At 38.7% G+C, this 6,907-nt stretch overlaps 1 long non-coding RNA gene across 1 annotated transcript in view; it reads right to left on the reverse strand.

The window, feature by feature from the left end:
* LOC117947903 overlaps positions 1–870 on the reverse strand; it is a 12,359-nt gene extending 11,489 nt beyond the window's left edge. Inside the window, exon 1 of the long non-coding RNA XR_004657353.1 lies at positions 700–870. This is a non-coding gene — a long non-coding RNA (uncharacterized LOC117947903). The remainder of the gene's footprint in view (positions 1–699) is intronic.
* Between the last annotated feature and the right edge of the window lie 6,037 nt (positions 871–6,907).

The following is a 6,907-nucleotide window of genomic DNA, read 5'->3' on the forward strand; positions in this document are numbered from 1 at the left end:
GATGCAGGAGTTCATCCATGATTAATAGCCTAGCGTGCTGGAAACAATGTTATTCTGCATTAGCTACCTGTGGGAGTCTGGGCATCCGTGTTTTAGTGTATGAGCATGAAAGAGCATGAATATCAATGCCCACATCTTGTTCCAGACGTGTTGATGTTGTAAGTATGTTGGTACACAAGTCAACTAAGTATCAGTGCTGCTGTGTATTGTGTACTGTACAAACTTGCTGGTGTGTATTATTCATCCCACTATCCAGTTATGGGAATCTGACAAACCTCTAGGAAAACCAGAGAACATCAAGATTTTGGTACATATTGATTTGATTTGTTTCCTGTTGAGGTCACTAGATTACCATTTTCTTCACACTGTCATTAAAGATGTTTGCCACCTAGCTATGCTACTCAGTACTGATGTGCAGGTGTGTGTGTGTATGTTTGTGTGTGGCAGGTAAATAAAAGTAACAATACTAATGGACAAAACAAACATGCTAAATAAACATGTTTATTTTTAAAGCATACTTTAAATTACATTATAGAAATGTAACAATGTGTCCCTATGAAATCCAATCGTGGCACAGCTGTCTTGGAACAATAGACAGACAGTGGCGGAATGTCCCAGCACTTTAATTCAACTAAAATTGTGTTGGACCTACAGTCTGTTGAGATGCCTCTCCAAACGCAGAACCGAAGCGCATTGCACCATTAAGACCCATTAAGAAAAAAGATCTGTATTTTGCCGTAATCTAATGACACAAAAAAGTAATCCACAGTGATCCGTAAATCCACAAAAAGGGGTCACAGGATATCCAGAAAGGCCTATGAGCGTCACATTCACCAGCCAGCTCCCAACAGGTGAATGAGACCTCTCCACTTTGCTTTTTACAGTAAACAAAGTGGAATAAATGTATAGTCTAAATCTACAACAACAACCAAATTATTAAACTTACAGCAAATTTATATAGCCTACATGGCATGTAGGCAAACTTAATTGCAACATTGGTACGGCAAGATGGCTAACAATTTGACAAATGATTTAGCCCCTAGGGGGCAAGCTAATATTTCAGGGGTGCCAGTGTAGCCAAAACTTCCTCTTCCATATACTGGACATTGTTTAGAGTTTGATTAGCAACTTGAGAAAAGAAATTGGGGTTGGAGTTGAGAGATGACAAATAGATATCTACATATGAATGTTTGTAAATAAAATAAGAAATAAAAAGCTCAATCATTGTTAGACGAAGGGTTCCCAGGCTGCATTTGGCCAACGGGTTCCACCTGCATCCAACCCAAGCCCGCTCAAAACGTGATTGGTAAATAATACTTGGACTACAAACAGACCACAAAAAAAAACCAGAATGCATTGTGCATTGATATCGCCATCTTGTCCCATTGCCAACAGATTCTGCATTCATGTGTAGATATGTTTGCAGAGATTAATAATTAACTAACTCTGCCCAATTGTATTTCCCAAGGCATTACATAAAACATAAAGAGGCACTTTTTAAAAGTTTGTGTTGTCCAGAGTGTGTGCAGGCATGTGTGTGTGGCCAACTGATAGAGACACCGGCAGTAGATGGGATAACTATGTGAAGCAGAGTCTGTGGTGCCAAGGAAAGAGGATCAATACAAAATGTACTTTGTGGAGACTAAGAACTGAGGAACTCTGCAGCCAATTACATACACAGAGAGAGAGAGAGAGAGAGAGAGAGAGAGAGAGAGAGAGAGAGAGAGACCCTCTGATGAAGGTTTATTATTTTCACTATTTGTACACACACACACACACACACACACACACACACACACACATTACTGTGTGTGCACATTTTAAAGTTGTCAGTCTCATCAATCAGTAGGTCAAATATAGTAAGCTCATCTCTCAATTATTCTTGAGGTAAAACAAAGTCTTCAGATTTCTCATTGATTTCATTCTGAGGAGTCTCAATTTTAATTGAGCCTGCTTTATTTACATTTAAAATGAAACAATGTTACCTTGATTTTTGTTCCAGTTCATGGAAGTAGAGGACCCAAATGCAGAGGTGGCATGCAGGCAAGAGTGTTTAGAACAAAGATTTATTAACAAAAAGAGTCAGGGCCAAAACAGGCATCCAAAAGCAAAAACTGAAGACTCCAAGTCCAAAACCGAAAAATCCAAAAAGTCCAAAAGAGGAAACCGCACGGGGAAACAAAGACCTCAGGGAAGAGTCCAAATGCTGAGCAAAATGACTGGACGAGGCAAACAACAAACACGCACACCAACACACAAAAAGGATCTGACAAGAGCCAAAAGGAGCACAAACACTAAATACACTGGGTAACAAGGAAATAAAAGGCCGGTGAAACAAGGGCTGGGAAACAGGTGAGAAACATTAGGCAATCACAGAGGCGGGAAAACATAGGAAGTAAAGCCAGACACAAAAAAGCAGAAAATCGATGCTGTGTCTCAAATCGCGCACTTCTGTTCTTAATACTAACTATTTGAGTACATAGTGCGATCACATTGTCAAAGTGCGGTAAAATGCAGTGCACTTAGAGTACCCGGATGGTTCACTCAAACGGTCAAAAAGTTGAGTGTGGATCGATGGACACTTTCCACACTTAATGGTCGCCATCTTGGCTCCGTAGCGGAAGGGGCGGGGCTAACAACAGTTGAAAAACTTTCGATGATGGTGGCCGAAGACGCAATAGCGAGACCGACGGAGCAATACAACTGTTAGTTGAACGTGAGTCTCTTTTGCTATACTTATAACATATAAGGGACCTGTATATGTATATTTGGTTAATTTTACAGTCGGTAATCATTTTTGTACCACGAATTATAACCTTTATTGGTGCCGTAATTTGACGTGCTAGTTTAACCATATTGGCAAATAAGTTCTAAGCTAACATTACATGTGTTGTAGTTTATTGTTGTTTGTGTTAAACTATCATCCCACTAGAAACAATAAAATCACATTTGTCTTTGTTAAAATATCAAAACCAAAGCAGGAATTATTTTTCGCAAAAAAACAATGAGACTGAAATGCTCTCCCCTTGGTGAAATTAACAATTTAACGGAAGAAGAAGAGATGAAATGTGATCGTCATTGTGCACTGGCAGTGCGCGATTTGAGACAACACTCCTGTCGAAATGTACGCACTATGCAAGTCAGTAAGTAGTGCACGAAGTGTACTGTCTGTAAGTGCACACACCACGAGACTGTCAAAGGAAAACAGGAAACAGAACAGACCCTCACTGGAAGATACAAGACAGGAAGTACACTAAGGTGACAAGGGAGGACACACGGAGAATACCAGAAAACAGGAAACAAGAACAGAAAACAACATTTTTCTCACAGACACATTCAATGCACTCACACACACAAACATACAGTAGACACACAATGACATGCTACTGCCACAGCGAGCCATCACATCATCCACATTTCCTGAAGCCACGGCTTGACTCAAAGCCCTTTGTCAATTTTATCATGAGAGAGTATCTATCAAAACGACTAACTTCTCTCTTCAACTTCTGCTCCTTTCGGCAGAAGCATTCATTTTTCAGAGCCGGGCATGAATATTTTAGGGCTGAGTGACAGATCCAGTGAAGAATGAAAAGAGAGAAGGAGTAAGGGGGATGGGGGAGGGGGAGAGTCTAGGGAGGTATGGGAAATCACATTTGGTTTTGCAGAGCTCATAAATGACTTAAGCCCCCCAGATTTCAATCAGACTACCTAAGTCGTCGTCTTCATCGTTTTTCAATCTGCGATTACTTTAGGCATCTTCCTCTCCCCTCTTGTCGGTATAATTACTTACAAGTCTATGATGAACCCCAAAAACATTTGATATTGGTTGGGCCCAACTTTACTGTGCCCCGGGGGTGTGCGTGGCCAGGAATTAGAGTTGTCAAAAATAGAGATTTTTATCGATGCGTTTTTTTCCGGGTGGCTGTGTCTAAGAGGTAGAAAGGGTCAGCCCTCAACCACTCTCGTGACAACATTAGGCTTGGCTCAACTTTACTGTGCCCCAGTGGGTTATGCGTGGGTAGGAAGTCCAAGATATTTTATCCAACAGCTCCCATTTTATCAGCAAATTGGGATGAGCACTTCCAAACTTTCCATGACAAATGAAGGAATGCAAAATTGAACATCATTCAGTTAGCGTAGTCAACAGCATGATCTAACTTCATTCCAGTAACTTATCAGTCAAAATGCAAATGATATACTGTATTACTTAACTTAGTGTTGGGAGATTGGGTTGAAAAAGAGTGATAACCAATCATAAAAGATCTGGGAATAAGGTTAAAAAAAATCTATTTTCAAAAGGAAATATGTTCATGTTTCTGCCGTTGCACTTTAATTGATTTATTCCATTGCAGATATACCAGCTGTAACAGGAAAAGCACGTTCCCAAGGCAGGCAGGTGGGAAATCTGAGGAGTTGTAACCTATATTGTTGAGCTTTAACAAATACAGTCAAGGAGATAAGAGAAATACCCCCTGCCTTCTTGGAAATGGAGGTCTGATTTACAAACACACAACCGATATAAAATCCATTTCCCTAGAAATAGAGGGAATAATCTCTCCCCCTTTAATGCTGCAATGAAGGAAGCTGTGTCTAGGGGAAAGCAAATAGAATTGTTTGTAGGCTGTTGTGTAATGGTTGTGTGCGTATTTGTGTTTATGGATGTGACTGTGGGGCCCCGGAGAGTTTAAGAGATATTTGGCCCTGCAGAATCTCACATTAGAAAACCTACTATACAAGTTCTTTTTATGTATTAGTCAAGTCATTTGGGTCTGTATTAACCACAGGCAGTGCCAGTGCTCCACTTTACTGGACATAAAACAGCATGAACATCAGGGATCCACTGCATACATCTAAAGTTAATTAGATCTAAATTACCTTTCATCAATAGATCTTAAGTAGCCAGTACAGCAGCAGGTATCTAAGGATGGCTAAATCAGTCTGATAGTATGTATCAACAACCTTTGAATGAACTGGTGTTTAATTTAGTAAAGACATGTATGGTCCCCACAGGATGACTTTGGTGATCCCCTGACTTTTCCTTTAGCGCCATGTCGCTCTGATCCAGATTCTCCTCTTACCACTAGGGTTGGGCATCGAGAACCAATTCCTACTTGGAATCGTTTGGAATCATTTGGAGGATTGGATCCAAATTTAATATGCGCAACTTTTGGTTTGCATATTGGCAAGTCTTGTTGTGTTGCAGCCATGGAGCATACTAAGCTGCGCTCTAGTGTGACTTTGTTTTGCGTTGAAAAAGCTGCAACCCACCACTGAATCAAAATAAAACCTTTTGTAGTTGTTTTCCATGACATGATCATACTTTCTAAGTGACATCAACAGTCAAGGCAGTTACAATGCACTTATATTGCGCATGTCGATGATGACTCATACTGTACTTTTGTCAGCCATTCTTATACATGTGAAATGCTAGAAACTGTCTGTTATCAGTTTATTAACTGATTAGTATTTAGCAACTCGCCACCATAACAAAGTACTTCCTACTATAGTAGGATTAGTAATTCAATGTGATCTATCAAGCCAATTGTACAAACAGCACAAAGCCTGCAGAACCATTCAAAGATCCTATTTTCTCTGCAGAATACATCTCATGTGTCCACGGAGCATTCAAATTATCACTGTTATTCAGTTCTTGTCCTTTAGGGAATGGAAGGAATGAAAGATCTGAGTGAAATAACAGTTTACAAATCAAATTAAATATCAGATGAAAGGTCCTCAGTTTTTTATTCCTCTGCTCCAGTATCTAAAAGCATGTCTTGCTGAGCTTTGAGGACCTCAATTTAGATAAGAAAATATTTTGGTGGTTTTTATAGCTTTTCCAGTCTGCTCATGTTAAAAGATTGCTACTTTCAATGTCCAATTTTAATGAGTTTCTTGTCTAGTAATTGAATTAAATCTAAAATATGAGCTTACTCTCTGTTTGATTTAAACTGTCAAAGGTCCATGAATAGCTTATCTTTTAAACTTCTCCAGGGATGTTAGTACGAACATGTTCTTGCATACTAGTATAGTCAAATTCAGATCTTCTGCCTTCATTATAAGTGTAGTTGCAGAGAATTCTGTAACAATTATTATATACGTTTTTTTGGGAATTGCTAACAAAAGCTAAGGTCTGGGAGGTGTGGTCTAAGTTGTGGGACTGGTAATTTTCGATTTTGTTTAGATATTCCAACTTCTGATTATATAACTGATTATTAGTTGGACTACATATTTGTATTATTATTTAAAATTGTTTGATGTTGGTACTTGACCCTACACACATTCATAGCAACAAAAATGACAAAAGAGGTATACAGTTAGAAAAATGTTTTATGGTAATAAAGGGGCTTTGTTCACTTTACTTTATGTGTATTTGTGTTATTACACTACCTGGGTCACATGACAGCGATATAACCAAAGATTCAAATTTTTAGTTTGTTTAGAAAGAACTAAATAAATATTTTTGAATTTTACTAAAAGAGACAATTATACTGTGTTGTTAATCGCAATTATTTCTGAGACAATTTATTGTACAGCAAAATTTGGATTGGTACAGCTGGAGATGCACAGCTATGCAAGCTGAACACACTTCCAGTAAAGATTGAAGACAGCAGGTTGCTTTTGAACTTTTTACTGGAAGAAATTATGAAATTGTAAAAACATGATTGGACCAGTTGTTCAATAGTGATTACAAATGATGAATAAATAATAGCATAATGTAAACAAGAGATAGAACAAAGGCCTAGCTACTAGTGATGGAACATGGAATCACAAAACTATAGACATATTGCGGCTGAAGTTTAAAAACTCGCTCAGATGCGTCTTTATGCCGCATCATGCCACCCTGGGTAAATTTGTGTCTAATCGCAGCTTTGCATTGACTTTGTATGCAATTAAGCTGCCTGTAAAA

This window comes from Etheostoma cragini, chromosome 7, assembly GCF_013103735.1.
Source record: "Etheostoma cragini isolate CJK2018 chromosome 7, CSU_Ecrag_1.0, whole genome shotgun sequence".
Lineage (NCBI taxonomy): Eukaryota > Metazoa > Chordata > Actinopteri > Perciformes > Percidae > Etheostoma > Etheostoma cragini.